This window comes from Ammospiza nelsoni, chromosome 31 (genome assembly GCF_027579445.1).
Source record: "Ammospiza nelsoni isolate bAmmNel1 chromosome 31, bAmmNel1.pri, whole genome shotgun sequence".
NCBI classification, from domain to species: Eukaryota; Metazoa; Chordata; class Aves; order Passeriformes; family Passerellidae; genus Ammospiza; species Ammospiza nelsoni.
Window position 1 is genome coordinate 39,097 of NC_080663.1, and position 17,693 is coordinate 56,789.

The 17,693-nt window shown below is 47.1% G+C and overlaps 1 long non-coding RNA gene across 3 annotated transcripts; it reads right to left on the minus strand.

Moving 5' to 3' along the window:
• Nucleotides 1–5,891: 5,891 nt before the first annotated feature.
• LOC132085661 (uncharacterized) lies at nucleotides 5,892–9,814 on the minus strand. 3 transcript variants are annotated; one of them, XR_009420256.1, is made up of 5 exons: nucleotides 9,266–9,814; nucleotides 8,578–8,641; nucleotides 7,805–7,880; nucleotides 6,920–7,687; nucleotides 5,892–6,325 (listed from the first exon to the last, which is right to left on the minus strand). It is a non-coding gene; the product is annotated as an uncharacterized LOC132085661 (long non-coding RNA). The 3 variants fall into 3 exon arrangements; XR_009420255.1 differs by having other exon boundaries at nucleotides 5,892–6,236; nucleotides 6,920–7,880; nucleotides 9,266–9,812; XR_009420254.1 differs by having other exon boundaries at nucleotides 6,920–7,880; nucleotides 9,266–9,812.
• Between the last annotated feature and the right edge of the window lie 7,879 nt (nucleotides 9,815–17,693).

Genomic DNA, 17,693 nt, shown 5'->3' on the forward strand with positions numbered 1-17,693 from the left:
AGCAGCTCGGGCACAAATGTGTGCTGAGAGCCATGACACAGGATAGGACAGACAACGGGGACACAACAGGAACAGAAATCTCTTGGCAAGGAAAACGGCTGCAAGGACTGAGAGAATGCAAAAGGAGATGAGTGAGCTGAGACCGATGGTGAGCTGATGAGGCTCAGAGAACTCTGAAGGAAGAAGATGATTACTGAATGATTAATTCCAAGAACAGCAAAGACTGATGCCTAGGAATCCTACAGTCAAAATCCTCTACCTAACCTCGTAATATTACAAGTCCTAATCCACCATAATGGATCCAGGTGGGGCACAGCTGTCCATACAGCTCAGAACAAGACCTGAAAAGACGTCTGACTGGATGCTTCCAAAGAGAGAAGAGAGTCTGATGCTTGTCTGAGCTCCCTAGTCAAAAGTTCTGTGGCCTGGGCGCCAGGCCAAGGAGTGCAGAGATCACAGAGGCTAACAATGATGCCAGGGTTTCTCACAGGCCCCCCTAAGTGAAAGATATGGCATACACAAACAACACATAATGCACAATAGACAAGTGACACGAGACACACCGGGACTGCTCTGCCCTGCTGCACACCTCAGCACTGCAATCAAAAGTGAGACTTGGCTTTTATGGGGCCTAAGGGGCCACTTCATGAACACACCACACCCCCCCCCCCCAAAACTGGACTCAAAACCCCCTCCCAGGAATTCCCAAACCAGCACCCTGCTTTCATCCCCTCTGTGGGTCACAGCCCTCTACTTATCTCTCAGACATCTGGGGATGCTGGTCCCTGTCAGGTGCAAAGAAAGGCCACCTCGTCAGCTGGGAAGGTCCTGCTGGCACCAGGCTGGTGTCTCTGAGACAGCTAGAGTAAAGAGAACCAAACATCAGTCCCTGATCTTGGCACCGCATCGGCCAAAACCCCACCAGTCAGCTACTCACCGCACTCCTAAGAAGGCCCGACACCTCCTAACTCTGACCCCCTGCCACACATGGAATGCGTCTGCACCTGAAAGAAAGTTACAACATATGCCAAACACCACCAGGATAACTCACAAGCTGCAAACACCTTATGTCAATCTAGGAATAGCATCTAGAGCCCAAGTACAGCCAGCATTACAAATTCCAACGCCCCACGGTTTCTCCTACTGCAGCAGGCCATGCGGCAGGGCAGAACAGCTCCGGCAAAAAATGTGTGCACACACCCGTGACACAGAACGTGGCAAACAGGGGGGACATGAAACACGACACATCATGCTTGTGGTGAGGGTCTCGAGGGGAGAAGGCAAAAGGGACCCCAAAGACACACTAGGGAACACAGAACACTGGAAAACACAACACAGACCGGAGCTGTTCTGCACTGCCCGCCTGAAAGCTGCCATCAAAAGGAGAGCCTCTCCCTTTAGCTGTCCTAAGAGGCCCTTGGAGAAGATTGCTTTTCCGGCTGCCAATTTTCAAATCTGCCCCAAGAACTCCCAACCCACTATTCTCTCATCTCCAGGCCAAGGCCCTCGACTTATCTTTTGGATGATCGGTGATGGGAATCCACGCTGCACCTGAAATGAGTCTGCCTCGGAGGGCCTCGTGATGGCCTGTGAGCCTCTCGGTGAGCTACAATAAAGAAAACCAAAACCAAAGTATGAGTCCAGAGTTATGTGGGCCAAATCCCACCAAGGCAGCTACTTGCTCTCTCCTGAGTGTGCCTGGCTCCTTCAGGCTCCAGCTTCATCATGCTTCCAAGGCCTTCATTAGGAGTGGCACCTGGGTTAGAGAAAGGCAAAGTTAAATGGCATTCCCCTGAGTGCAGTGGATGACCTTGTGTGCTGAAAGACATGGGAATGCCTCTGCTAGGCTTCTGAGAAGCCTTGTGTGGGGGAGGCCTCAAATAAACAAATAAAGACCCTTTCTCACCCTGCTGCCTGCAAACTCCCTCCCAAGAACTCCTAACTGCTCACCCTCCCTCTCCCAATCACAATCCTCAACTCACCTGAAGCCTCAATCTCAAACATCATCTTGGACCTTGGGCGGATCCCTCTTGTGACATGATCAATCTGCTGAATAAAATGTTGTGCTTGACACAGCTTGGAATTTCAGGGAGTTGCACTCCTCAATTAAAAAAAAAACAAAACAAAACAAAAAAAAACCAACAAAACCAATCCCAAAAACAAACAAAGAAAAAAACCAAACAAACAAAACCCACACAAACAATAAATCCCAAAACACCTAACTCCCCACAGAAACAAAAAAACCACAGAAAACATCAAAAAATCCAAAACCCCCACAAAAACCAACTAAAAACCCCAAAATGAAAACCAAAAAAAACCAAAAATTCCACCAAAAGAAATCCAACCAAAAAAACAACCAGAGCAAAACTAAAAATTACAAAAGCACCTTACCACTCCTAAACACAAAACCCAAAATCACAAACCTAAATACTCCCTGTATTCCATGCTGTTTTCTTCACAGAATCTTCCAAGCCTCTGCGCTTTAGATGCCCAGAAACACCTGCTGAAAAGATGCTGAGACGGGCTGAAAAAGCCTCTTCACTGAAATGAGGAGAGCTCTTAACCCAGCACATCCCAGAGAGGGAATGAAGCCCCTCAGCCACGGCTGGGGTTAATATACCCCTGATTGTGCCCGCCTCTCGTTCCCATGGCACCCGGGAAAAGGGAGGGGGCGAATCCCACCAAGCCCTCAGAGCAGCTACAGCTGTTTGGCTCCTCTGACTCACATTCAAGGGCAGTAAAGGGCTTGTTATAGAAGAAAACTTTTCAGAAAAGGAACAGTGCTTTCTTTTTTTGCAACAACTACTTGGAGCAGAAGAACAGAAAACTGGCAAGATATAAAACTTTGTGGTAAGGTTACATAGCTAGATCAATTGGGTAATTGGGTAATTTGCTGTTACCTTACATAATTATTCTGTGTTTAACAAAAGCCATCTAATAAATTCACACCCAAAACTCCAGCAGCCCAGCTGGCCCTACCAAATCTCTATGTTTATGCATACAGTAAACAAAACCAAAATCCCAGTAATACCTATCAGAAGTCTGTGAAAGAAACCTCTTGAAATTGATCCTACCTCAAATACAAAACAACCCATGCAAAGTTAGCTTGACTCAATAAACAATTTACACAGAGCTAATAACACCAAGAAATAAAACAGCACACCATATACCACCAAAGAATATAATAGTGAAGAAAAAAGAAACCACTTTTTTTTTTTTTTTAAAGCTTTTGCCAGGACTCCAACAACAACTTCTTCTCCTTCTGAAATGTACCTTCTCCTTCCCAAATTCCTTACAACTTCTGAGTTTAAAACCAAGCAAAAAGCAAAATTCGTGCACTTGTGCGTTCGATGCTCCTGCCAGATTCTCTGTTTCCCTCCACATCTTCTTACACTTTCAGTCTTCACTCTGTCCTGCCGTGATGAGTTTGACGGACGAATTGGTAAACGTTAAGAGAGGATTTCCCTGCCTCCCTCCCCAGAGCTGGTTTCCTTAGTGCATTTCACTCAATCCCAGGCCGGCAACGATGCACGCTCACCTCAAGCGTGCAAGGCTCACAGCTGCTCGGCTAAACTCGGCTCTAATCGGCTAAACTCGGCCATTGTCATCTGCATTCGGCTGGACTCGACCCTTCGGCACGGATCGCCTCGCTTCGGCCGAACTCGGAGCCGCTCTCTGCGCTCGGCGCGCCTCGGCTCGCTTCGGCCGAACTCGGAGCCGCTCTCTGCGCCCGGCGCGGCTCGGCTCGCTTCGGCCGAACTCGGAGCCGATCAGTGCGCCCGGCGCGGCTCGGCTCGCTTCGGCCGAACTCGGAGCCGCTCTCTGCGCACGGCGCGCCTCGGCGCTCTTCGGCCGAACTCGGAGCCTCTCTGTGCGCCCGGCGCGGCTCGGCTCGCTTCGGCCGAACTCGGAGCCGCTCTCTGCGCTCGGCGCGGCTCGGCTCTCTTCGGCCGAACTCGGAGCCGCTCTCTGCGCCCGGCGCGGCTCGGCTCGCTTCGGCCGAACTCGGAGCCGCTCTCTGCGCTCGGCGCGCCTCGGCTCGCTTCGGCCGAACTCGGAGCCGCTCTCTGCGCTCGGCGCGGCTCGGCTCGCTTCGGCCGAACTCGGAGCCGCTCTGTGCGCCCGGCGCGGCTCGGCTCGCTTCGGCCGAACTCGGAGCCGCTCTCTGCGCTCGGCGCGCCTCGGCTCGCTTCGGCCGAACTCGGAGCCACTCTCTGCGCGGCCCGGCTCGCCTCGGCCGAACTCGGAGCCGATCAGTGCGCTCGGCGCGCCTCGGCTCTCTTCGGCCGAACTCGGAGCCGCTCTCTGCCCTCGGCGCGGCTCGGCTCGCTTCGGCCCAACTCGGAGCCGCTCTCTCCGCGTTCGGCTGAGCTCGCCTCGGCTCGGCTCCCTGACGGCGGGCAAGCGGCGCCGCCTCACGTTAAACTCGCCCGGCTCGGGGCTCTCCCGCTGCCGCGTCCCGCGGGCGGCCCGGCCATCGCACGGACACGATCGGGAGCGCGGCGTGGCACAGGAGCTCATTGGGCAGTGACCGCACTCGCGCTAATTAGCGCGCACGAGAGCAGCGGGCTCGGTTCGGCTGAGCTCGGCTCCGTTCAGGCAGCCTCGCAAGCCTGGCCTCGGTTCGCTCGAGGCCGTCAGGTTCCGCCGGTCTCGCCTTGGTTCGGCCGAAGGAGGCGTCGTTCGCTCGTGTTTTTACAAATATCTTTCTATATTGACTGTATATTTCTATATTTAATTTTATACTTCTATAATACTTCCATTATTCCAAATAAAAACCCCGTCTCTAACCAAATAAATAAAAAAACCCTTCTTTTAAAGGATACTGAAATATTTTTTATTTATACTTTGTATAATTATACATTCATATTTTAATTTATCGTTTCTTTGGATGTATTGCATTAATAATGATATATATATAAAATTTTAAAATAGATTTAAATTATTATTTAAATTATGTATAATATCTACTGCTACAACTAATTTTTTCTGATATTTTAAATTTTTATATTTATCTGTATGTATTTATTATATATTTCTAAACTTAGATTTCTACCTTTATATTATTTGCATTTATAATTTTTACAATCAAAACACTGCCTATTGACCAATAAAGAAAACCCGCTTTATTTAAGTATTTTAAAAATATTTTCATGTTTATAATTTTCATATTTATATTTATAATTTGTTCAATATTACATGAGAACACACCTGCTCCTGCACCGCAGTGGGGCCCCCTCTCCTGGGGACCTTGGGGTGCCCCAACGGCATCAGAGCCCCGAGTCTTCACCCCCTTCTCCTCTATTTAGAAACTACACTGGAACTTTTTTCTGGAAATAAAGACATTACCTAAATCCTCTCCCCGTGTCCTAGACAGATGGATATTCAGTTATTAGTTGGCTGGGCAGCAGTTTCTTAAATAGAATGATAAACAAGATGTGAACATTTCAGCTACAAGCAAATAGGCAAATCTGAACAAGGTACTGGTGGGCGACCACTGAAGTTATTTTGAAGGAATTTTTTAAACAATAAAATATTGATACCACAAAAATAAAGCAAAAAGCTAACTACTGGCTAAGAAAAAATTAACTTTTGACAGCAACAACATTCCAACCACACAGGCTTTTTCCCGATGTCATACCTTATAACTACCTCTCTTGGGAATTCTCATCATGTATCCCAAAAGGAATAAATACCTCAGAGCGTCCTAAAGCAAAAAGTAGCACACGTGAGCTCCTCACACTCCCGGGAGGCCTGCACAGCGTGCACTGAGTCTGCAACAAATTCTGCTCAGTGAGAGTCTGCAAACAAAGGTTCAATTGATGAATTGACCTGATTGTAAAGGGAGGTTTTCTAAGCACAGAAGCACAACAAAGAACAAGCAAAAACAATTCTTAAAAAAAACCTGCAAGTTTTATTTAGCATATATGCGACTGATTTCCACCCTGTGGCTTCTCACTTTGATTCGCGTCTGTAGGTTCAGGAAGATGACAATGCACACTCTGCCCTCCCTGAGCCCCCCACAGCAGCTGAGCGCTGCTCCGTGCGCTCAGATCGTCAGGAACTGGATTGCCCGCATGGACTGGAACTGCTCTGCTGCAGATTCAGGAGAGAGAGGCTGGCTGAGGCGTCGTCCCAATTCCATTTCTGTGTGACGAGAAGCGGTTTGTTCCCAACGGGTGCAACGATCCCCAGCTCGCTTCCATGGTGAGTACCGATGGCACACAAATGGCAGCCTGAGGAAATCGTGTTCTGGGCTCTAAGTGGTCGGGACAGGGTCTGATTTTTTGTTTTGCATCTGTATGATGATTAGTACGACAGGGCCCTGATCGATGACATGGCAGCACAGAATTAAAAACTCCTCAATAGGATTACATCGACTTCTAGGAAAAGACAAAAGCCTAGGACCCTTCTGAAATCTATTTTTAATGCGAAGCACACGGATTGTCACTATGCTGTGCCTTCCAGCTTTTCAAAGCAGCTTACCTCTGAAGACCAGAAAACATTGATTTCTACAGAAACAATGGGCAACCCCCAGGCTAATCTCAGCGCTACTGTTTAATAGGGGATCTGCCAGCGTGCCAGTCCAGCTTCAAGTGTGCTTTATTTCAGTCTAACATCCCCTCAAAATTCTTCTCACATCTCCCAACCCTGACATCTTATTTTTCCCTAAAGCTTCTCATCATTAGCAATTTCCAAGTAACATGGTATTTTTACAACATTCAAAAATGTCATGCTGGACTGTGCTAGAGAGTAATTTGCAAATATAAGCTTAGCAAAGTTTGAATTGACTTGTCCAGAGAAAAAACCTACAAGTGAACACCTACACCTGCCTACAAAGAGCTAACAAGCCCCTGGCAGCTGCCAGCATCAAAGCACAGCGGATGTTTCTAATACAGGGTAAGGATAACAATATCACCTTTTGTTCTCTCCAGCTTGTTTTCCCTGCAGTCATATTTTGCTTCTTATGATTTTTTTAGTCTCTGCATCTTCTTGGACAGCACCGAGCCCGACGACAAGGATACGAGAGTCTTTCCCTGCCGTAGGGAGAGAACCAGGAAAACAGTTAAAATAAGAACAGGGTAGTTTGAAATTCATACTTCCAATGAGAAGCAGCGCCTAACAAACAGAACAAAAGTAAACAAAGCATGGTACCTCCCTGGGGACAGAAGACTTACAAACTCTCCAGGATTTACAATTCTAGCGACCGACCCCTTCAGGACGGCAGCCAAGTGTCCCATGAGGTGGTGCTGCACCAAAGAACGATCTGAGAGGTTCCAAAGAGTGAAACGCACAATATTTTGCAAAGCCGTAAAATCTTGCAAAATAACAAAAATACAATAGATGTAAACTACAGGGTAAGAGTACAAGTGTTCACTTTAAGAGCTGGAACCATCCAGGTGAGCACCTGATAACTGGATCCTCACCAGAGTTTGAACCCTTCAGGACACAGAAGGGTTTTCCCCAGAAATTTCACAGACTGAGTTTTGATAGAAGTATACTTGCCAGACCCTCAGAAACATCACCCATTCTCCAGGTGTCTGGAGAGAACTGCAAATGGCTCTCACGTAGTTTGAGCTAGCTCTGTAAGGTCTCAGGGTGAATTTCACCAGATGCAACCAAACTGGGCAACTCCCAGTGGGACAGAAGGAACCCAAAGCTTGGGTTCGCAGAGCTGCAGCAAATACTGAGGAAACAAACATAACAGCGTAAAAAATAATAAACCATCCTTTTTTTTTCTCTTGCTTTTGTTTTTTTCTTATTCAGATCAGCATAGCAATTAAAGAGAAGGTGAAAAACTCACCATTACTGAACATTTCATCATCTGTAGGCTGAGCATCCTTAGCACAGAGGACTCCAAAGTTAAAATTCACCGATCCCTGGGAAATAAAACCAAATATTGTATGATAAACAATCAAACAGCAGACGTAAAAATTTGTTTCCTCTAAGGACTTTCGGGTACGTATGTACCTTTGCATACATCCAACACATTGGAACATACACTTTATACCATCTCCTAATAAGTAAAAATTTACCTTTAAACTTTGATAGTACAGCATAAAATTATGAACTTAAATTGGTGATCTGTTATTATTAAGTTGGTGCCTAAAGTTATTTCTGCTGTCAGGTTCAAAAAAACATTAATTTTTTTTACTGGAATGAGCAATTGATTTCAAAGTCATCACAAGCCCACCAAAACACAAAGCAGTATTCACTGGATGGGTCTGTGAGCTAGAAGTAGTTAGGCTTGTACTTCCCTCTTGCTATTCCAGAACCAATAAATCCTGTCAACAAAACCAGGATCTATAGCCCACTGCTGTGAAAGATTCTACGAGGATGATGGTTTGATTTGTGTTTAGAAGTTTTGATTTGAAATGGCCAGTTCAATGGATAAAGACAGTTTAGGTAGTATTACATTGCTATTATTATTATTTCTATTATTATTTTTACTATTACTACTGCTATTGTTATCATCTGCTACTGGAAGAAACAAACCAGTAGTACCTATACTTAATTACTTTTATTTCCAGGAAATAATAAAGAAAAAGAACCAAACCAAAAAAAGTCACTTCCTACCTTTTATATCAAGGGATGAAAAATTTCTCTTGGGCTCTTCTCCAATTTATCAAGACTCATAGCACTGAAAGGCAAACAAAACAGTGCTTTATAGAAGGGCAAGTGCACATTTCAAGGCTGAACCACCAACTGATTGCAGTGACAGCAGTTACAACATGAATCGTTCCCAGAGCCTCTGTTAAATGGAATGTTCTGTGGAACTGCCGTTTCTTTCCCAAAACACTAACTTCCAACACTTCCTAATAATATTTTGTATTTTAAAACAAAAGAAGTTAGTGAGACTCTGTGCGGAGGTCAGGTTTAAATTTATTTCCTTCTAAAGCACAGAGCTCTGTTCCATCACCCTTCACTTCGGCTCTACACTGAATCGTGGTGAGCATTTGAGGAGTGCTCCATAATCAATTCTATTTCTCTCTTTTTCTAGCTCTCTCTATTCCTAAATCATTCCAGACAAGTCAAATGAAAAATGAAAAAAACAAGTTCAGCATCAAAGTCACACTTTTTCCCGTTGTCTGGTCAAGAACAGGCTCTAAATCCACTTACTGCTGCCTTCAACGATTCAGACTTGCAAAAGCATTCTTACATATTTTACAGGTTTATCATAAAACCCACAGAACGCAAGCTCTGAATTACAGGAAAAGGTACACAGGCAAATATCTAAAGGGATCACTTATTAGTAAATACATACCTTGGTAGAGATCGCACTGAGAACCTTTCTGAGGGACTCTAAGGGACGCATGTTTTCTGAGCACCCTATAAACAAGAAAAGCTAGGATATAGTACAGGACATCCCCACTTTTTCTACATATTCAAATAGTATTTTTAATAAAAACAATTCAGTTAAAAAAGAAGGAAGAAAACCAAGCTAATTTTACTCAGCTGTATTTACTGCCGATTTAGAGAACAATCCCGGGCAGCGTCGGCCGTTGCGGCACACGTCGCGCCGGCAGCAGGGCCTGCCGGGAGTTGGAGTCTCGGGCTGGTAGCCACTCATGTGCCGCGATAGCCGTTGCGTCACACGCCGCGCCGGCAGCAGGGCCTGCCGGGAGTTGTAGTCTCGGGCTGACAGCCACGGCTCCGTCCCCCGCCACCGGGAGCTGCAGTCCCTCCCGGGCATCAAACGGGTCCTTCGCCCCAGGGCGGGGAAGGACCTGAGGCAGGACCGCTCCTCCCGAATGCCCTCTCTTTTCCCCTCCAACTCTTTTTCTTTTTTTAACGCTGTTTTTCACCCCTTTCCCTTCCCTTCCCTTCTGCTCTCCTGCTTTCTTTCCTTTCCTTTCCTTTTTTCCCCCTTCCCTTTCCCTTTCCCTTTCTTTTTCTTGTATTTGTAATCTTGGTTTTCCTTCCTAGCTTTAGAATCAAAAAGCAGCAGTAGTAACTTTCAGGCTACCTGGGAGTAAAAAAAAACCCAAAACTATAATGATTGAAAGAAAACTATTTATTCCCTGGGAGCCTGAAATTTTCTACTGCTGCACATGACACAGAGCTTTTTATTCCTTCTTATATACAGTTGATATTTTATACTCGCTTTATACACCGCCCCCTGCCGTCTGCACCGGCGCTCTGCAGGCAGAGTGCTGCGGCGTCGTTCGGTTCTGTTTAAATAAACTCGGCTAAATTAGGCTTGGTGCGGCTTAGGTCTAAAATCGTTTCGGTTCGGCTTTTCGTCTAAATTCGGCTTTTCCGGCTCTTCGGCTGAACTCGGCCCGGTTGGGCTAAAGTCGGTCATATTCGGCTCTTTGTCTAAATGCGGCCAATGTCGGCTACAGTCGGCTATCGGTTACACTCGGCTATCATCGGCTCTTCGTCTCAAGTCGGCTGTGTTCGGCTACACTCGGCTCTTCGTCTCAAGTCGGCTGTGTTCGGCCACACTCGGCTCTTCGGTGAAACTCGGCTATTTTCGGCCACACTCGGCTCTTCGGGGAAACTCGGCTATTTTCGGCTACACTCGGCTCTTCGGGGAAACTCGGCTGTTTTCGCCCACACTCGGCTCTTCGGCTCTTCGGAACTATTCGGCCCGGCTCGGCTCCCTCAGGGCGGGAAAGCGGCTGTCAGAGGACCCCGGCACAGCGAGGCGTTTCCCCACATGCCTGTCACAAACCCGCCGAAATACGCCCGCCCGCGGCGCCGCTGAGACCACAGCATGTGTCGGGTACACTTGAAACGTCACAGAAAATACCACCGGGGCCGCGCCGGGGTCGGTATTCCATGCAGGCAGTCCACTGTCACCCACCCCGGTCCTCCACTTCCCCGCCCTTTTCGCCGCCCTGTTGAGAAGGTCAACCAAAAGTCCGCGACATCCGCGACGCGCCACTCCCAAGGTGGCGGCCTCTCGGCGCAGGGCTGCAGTACCGCGCTCTGTCCACAAGGCGGCAGCACTGCCGCCCGCCCCAGCCGGGGGCGCAGCGCGCCTCGGGGCTGCGGGCAGGCAAGGTGGCAAAAAAGAACAGGGGCGACCCCCGCCGAAAACTGCTCTGAAATAAATGCCAAAAACCTGCCTCTTACCCCACCAGAATCAAACAAGGCCCCTTGCTTTAAAGCCATGTTTAAATAAATTTTTTATTTCCATTTTTCGTATTTATATTCACATGCATAGCTATAGTGGACATTGATGTAGCATGTAATTTATATAACATTATTCTATTTCTATTATTTATATTTACTTATGTTTTGTGCTTTTATAAATATCTTTCCACATTGATTGTATATTTCTATGTCTAAAATCACATTTCTATCATGCTTTCACTATTTAAAATACAAATCCCATCCTAACTAAATAAATACAAAAAAGCTCTATTCTTTTAAACTACATTGAAATATTTTTATATTTATAGCGCTCATGACTATATTCACATTTATATTTGCAGTTTATACTTAAGTATTATATTAATCATTATGTATAACATGTATCCTATTCAAATAAGAGATAAATTATTTTCCTAATTATGTACCATATCTACTGCTACAACTTATTTTTTCTTACATTTTTAATTTTTATATTAACCTTCAGCTATTTATGATCTATTTCTATTCTTAGATTTCTACCTTTATATTATTTGTATTTATAATGTTTATACTAAAACACCTGCTTTTGCCAAATAAAAAAAAAAATCCCCTTTATTTTAAACTACTTAAAAAAACCTAGAGTATATCAATCTGGTATAACATATAACAAATGATAGATATGATAGATGTAAAATTGATATAAATATTGTAGTGTATTATAGGAAATAAATAAAAATCAATATGATCCATAACACAAGTAATACTGTATAAATGTTATATTTATGTTATTTTATATTTCAAATAATTTAACATTTCTTTATATATTTGCATATACTTGACAAACATTTCTATATTTATACTTGGGTTGCGATTTCTTTCTGGGTGTTTTCTGGGTCTTTTCTTGCCCTTCTTCGAATTTTTTTCTGGGTTATTTCTTGTCCATCTTGGGGGTTTTTTCTGGGTTTTTTCTTGCCCATCTTCAGACTTTTTTCTGGTTTTCTTCTTGCCCATCTCAGAGTTTTTTTTTTGGGTTTTTTTCTGGGTTTTTTTCTTGCCCATCTTGGGTGATTTTCTGGGGTTTTTCTACGTTTTTTTCTTGCCCATCTGGGATTATTTTCTGGGGTTTTTTTCTCGTTGCTTTCTTGCCCATCCTGGGCTTTTTCTGGGTTTTTTTCTTGTCCATCATGTGGTTTTTTTCTGGTTTTTTCCTGCTCATCTTCGTCTGGTTTTCTGGGTTTTAAGCCAAAATCGGTACATATCATGTCAGTTCATGCAATACAACCCGGCTGGGGATTTTTTATTCTAAATTTAACAAGGAGTCGCAAAACCTGGAAAGCAAAAGTCACACACACAAGGTTAAATCCAGTCAGCATGCACTCACACACGCAGAAACGAGCAGACACAGACAGACACAGCCACGTGCTCTCACACACGCTCACACAATCTTTCCACTTAAATGCTCACTGCGGCCCTTACTCGAGATGCTGAAGAACGTGCTGTGACACATCTTCTGGCTGCCGCTCCTTGAGGTAAAATGGCAGATCCTGGGGAAATCAGCAGCCTCGGGGACCTGTGAGACGACACGAAGGGTCAACGAGTGGCTATCTGACAGCTAGGACTTGTCTCCTCTCTGGACTGATAAATTTTCTACCCAAAATCCAATAGAAGACAGATGTATAGGTACATAGAACATAAGCCACCATAGGCAGATACAATACAAGCCAGGACTTGCAAAAATTCTCTGGAAGATGAATTCTTGCGCCCTATTCCCTTTCAGAAGAAGGAACCTACACAACTACTGCAGTCATCTGAGGAGGTGCATCTGAAAAAAAAGTTAGGACAACAGTCAGACGGTTCAATGATAACTGAAGAGCTCCAGATATCCTGTGTCCATCTACAAATCCCATCTAGAGTCCAACTACACCCCACACTGCACATTACAAATCCCCGGGCCCTCTCCTATTGCACCAGGCTATGCGGCAGGGCAGAGCAGCTCGGGCACAAATGTGTGCTGACAGCCGTGACACAGGATGGACAGGACAGGACAGACAACGGGGACACAACACAGACAGAAAATTCTAGGCAAGGAAAATGGCTGCAAGGACTGAGAGAATGCAAAAGGAGATGACCGAGTTCAAACTGATGGTGAGCTGATGAGGCTCAGAGAACCCCGAAGGAAGAAGATGATAACTGAATGATTTCTTCTAAGAACTGCAAAGATGGATGCCTAGGAATCCTACGGTCAGAATCCTCTACCTAACCTCATATTACGCCAAGTCCTAATCCACCAAAATGGATCCAGGTGGGGGCATAGCTGTCCATACAGCCCAGACCAAGACCTGACAAGACATCAGATGCGATGCTTCCAAAGACAGAAGAGAGTCTGACGCCTGTCTGAGCTCCCCAGTCAAAAGTTCTGTGGCCTGGGTGCCAGGCCAGGGAATGCAGAGATCACAGATGCTAACAATGATGCCAAGATTAATGACAGGCACCCCTAAGGTAAAAGACATGGGATACACAAACAACACACAATTCACAACAGACAAGTGACACGAGACACACCGGGACTGCTCTGCCCTGCTGCACACCTCAGCACTGTGATCAAAAGTGAGACTTGGCTTCTATGGGGCCTAAGGGGCCACTTCATTAACACCCCCCCACCTCCAAACTGGACTCAAAACCCCCTCCCTGTAATCCCCAAACCAGCACCGTGCTTTCAGCCCCTCTGTGGGTCACGGCCCTCTACTTATCTCTCATACAGCTGGGGATGCTGGTCCCTGTCAGGTGCAAAGAAAGGCCACCTCATCAGATGGGAAGGTCCTGCTGGCACCGGGCTGGTGTCTCTCAGACAGCTAGATTAAAGAGAACCAAACATCAGTGCCTGATCTTGGCACCGCATCGGCCAAAACCCCACCACTCTGCTACTCACCGCGCTCCTAAGAAGGCCCGGCACCTCCTGACCCTGACCCTCTGCCACACGTGGAATGCATCTGCACCTGAAAGAAAGTTAGAACACATGTCAAACATCACCAGGATAACTCACAAGCTGCAAACACCATATGTCAATCTAGGAACAACATCTAGAGCCCAAGTACAGCCCACATTACAAATTTCAACTCCCCAAGGCTCGTCCTATTGCAGCAGGCCATGCGGCAGGGCAGAACAGCTCCGGCAAAAAATGTGCGCACACACCCGTGACACAGAAAGTGACAAACAGGGGGGACATGAAACACGACACATCATGCTTGTGGTGAGGGCCTCGAGGGGAAAAGGCAAAAGGGACCCCAAAGACACACCAGGGAGCACGGCACACCGGACAACAGGACACAGATCGGAGCTGTTCTGCACTGCCCGCCTGAAAGCTGCCATCAAAAGTAGAGCCTCTCCCTTTAGCTGTCCTAAGAGGCCCTTGGAGAAGATTGCTTTCCCCTCTGCTCATTTTTGAATCTGTCCCAAGAACTCCCAATCTGCTACTCCGCCATCTCCAGACCGTGGCCCCCGACTTATCTTTTGGATGATCGGTGAGGGGAATCCACGCTGCACCTGAAATGAGTCTGCCTTGGAGGGCTCTGTGATGGCCTGTGAGCCTCTCGGTCAGCTGCAATAAAGAAAACCAAAACCAAAGTATGAGTCCAGAGTTATGTGGGCCAAATCCCTGCAAGTCAGCTACTTGCCCTCTCCTGAGTGTGCCTGGCTCCTTCAGGCTCCAGCTTCATCCTGATTCCAAGGCTGTGGCCTTCATTAGCAGTGGCACCTGGGTTACAGAAAGACAAAGTTAAATGGCATTCCTCTGAGTGCAGTGGATCACCTTGTATGCTGTAAGCCATGGGAATGCCTCTGCTAGGCTTCTGAACAGCCTTGTGTGGGGGGGCCCTCAAATAAACACCCTTTCTCACCCTGCTGCTTGCAAACCCGCTCCCAAGAAATCCTAAACTGGATACCTGATCACCCTCCCTCTCCCAGGCACCATCCTCAACTCACCTGAAGCCTCAATCTCAAACATCATCCTTGACACTGGGCAGATCCCTCTTGTGACACGACGAATCTGCTGAAAATTTGTTGTGCTTGAGAGCTGAGCAATAACAGCCAATTCTCTCCACTGCTCACCTTGACTGCTGGCATCCAGATTGACTTCCTGAAAAGAAAGACAAAGAACAGAGCTGTAACACACTCACCATACACACTTCTGCTGCAGAGACAAATGGGGCCTCACCGGCTCGGGGCAATCCCCTCGCCCGGGATGGGGCCCTCTGGCACACATTTAATCCATCTGAATCTGAAAAAAAAGTTAGGACAAGAGTCACACTGTGGCAGGATAACTGATGAGCTCCAGATGTCCTGTGCCCATCCACAGATCCCATCTAGTGTCCAACTACACCCCACATTACACATTCCAAGTCTCCAAGACTTCTCCTATCGCACCAGGCTGTGCAGCAGGGCAGAGCAGCCCCATCCCAAATGTGTGCTGACACCCGTGACACAGGACAGACAGGACAGACAACAACAGGGGACACAACAGGAACAGAAATCTCTTGGCAAGGAAAATGGCTGCAAGGACTGAGAGAATGCAAAAGGAGATGAGTGAGCTGAGACCGATGGTGAGCTGATGAGGCTCAGAGAACTCTGAAGGAAGAAGATGATTACTGAATGATTAATTCCAAGAACAGCAAAGACGGATGCCTAGGAATCCTACAGTCAAAATCCTCTACCTAACCTCGTAATATTACAAGTCCTAATCCACCATAATGGATCCAGGTGGGGCACAGCTGTCCATACAGCTCAGAACAAGACCTGAAAAGACGTCTGACTGGATGCTTCCAAAGAGAGAAGAGAGTCTGATGCCTGTCTGAACTCGCGAGTCAAAAGCTCTGTGTCCCGGGTGCCAGACCAGGGAATGCAGAGATTACAGACGCTAACAATGATGCCAGGGGTACTGACAGGGCCCTCAAAGGCCTAAGGTAGAAGACAGGAGATACACAAACAACACACAATGCACAACAGACAAGTGACACGATGCACACGGGGACTGCTCTGCCCTGCACACCTCAGCACTGTGATCAAAAGTGAGACTTGGCTTTCATGGGGCCTAACGAGCCGTTTAATGAACGCCCCCCTCTCCAAACTGGACTCAAAAACCCCTCCCAGGAATTCCCAAACAAGCACCATGCCTTCATCCCCACTGTGGGTCGCAGCCCTCTACTTATCTCTCAGACATCTGGGGATGCCAGTCTGTGTCAGGTGCAAAGAAAGGCCACCTCGTCAGCTGGGAAGGTCCTGCTGGCACCGGGCTGGTGTCTCTCAGACAGCTAGATTAAAGAGAACCAAACATCAGGGCCTGATCTTGGCACCGCATTGGCCAAAACCCCACCACTCTGCTACTCACCGCGCTCCTAAGAAGGCCCGGCACCTCCTAACCCTGACCCTCTGCCACACGTGGAATGCATCTGCACCTGAAAGAAAGTTAGAACATATGTCAAACACCACCAGGGTTACTCACAAGCTGCAAACATCTTATGTCAATCTAGGAACAACATCTAGAGCCCAAGTACAGCCAACATTACAAATTCCCCCTCCCTATGGTTCGTCCTACTGCAGGAGGCCATGCGGCAGGGCAGAACAGCTCCGGCAAAAAATGTGTGCACACACCCGTGACACAGAACGTGACAAACAGGGGGGACATGAAACACGACACACCATGCTTGTGGTGAGGGCCTCGAGGGGAAAAGGCAAAAGGGACCCCAAAGACACGCTAGGGAACACAGCACACCGGACAACAGGATACAGACCGGAGCTGTTCTGCACTGCCCGCCTGAAAGCTGCCATCAAAAGTAGAGCCTCTCCCTTTAGCTGTCCTAAAAGGCCTTTGGAGAAGATTGCTTTCCTCTCTGCTCATTTTTGAATCTGTCCCAAAAACTCCCAACCTGCTACTCCACCATCTCCAGGCTGTGGCCCCCGACTTATCTTTTGGATGATCGGTGAGGGGAATCCACGCTGCACCTGAAATGAGTCTGCCTTGGAGGGCTCTGTGATGGCCTGTGAGCCTCTCGGTCAGCTGCAATCAAGAAAACCAAAATCAAAGAGTGAGTCCAGAGTTATGTGGGCCAAATCCCTGCAAGTCAGCTACTTGCCCTCTCCTGAGTGTGCCTGGCTCCTTCAGGCTCCAGCTTCATCCTGATTCCAAGGCTGTGGCCTTTATTAGCAGTGGCACCTGGGTTACAGAAAGACAAAGTTAAGTGGCTCTGAGTGCAGTGGATCACCTTGTATGCTGTAAGCCATGGGAATGCCTCTGCTAGGCTTCTGAGACACCTTGGGAGGGGCTCTCAAATAAACAAATAAAGACCCTTTCTCACCCTGCTGCCTGCAAACCCCCTCTCAAGAACTCCTAACTGGATGCCTGCTCACCCTCCCTCTCCCAGTAACCATCCTCAACTCACCTGAGGCCTCAATCTCAAACATCATCCTTGACACTGGGCAGATCCCTCTTGTGACACGATGAATCTGCTGCGAAATTGTTGTGCTTGAGAGCTGAGCAATAACAACCAATTCTCTCCACTGCTCACGTTGACTGCTGGCATCCAGATTTACTTCCTAAAAGAAAGACAAAGAACAGC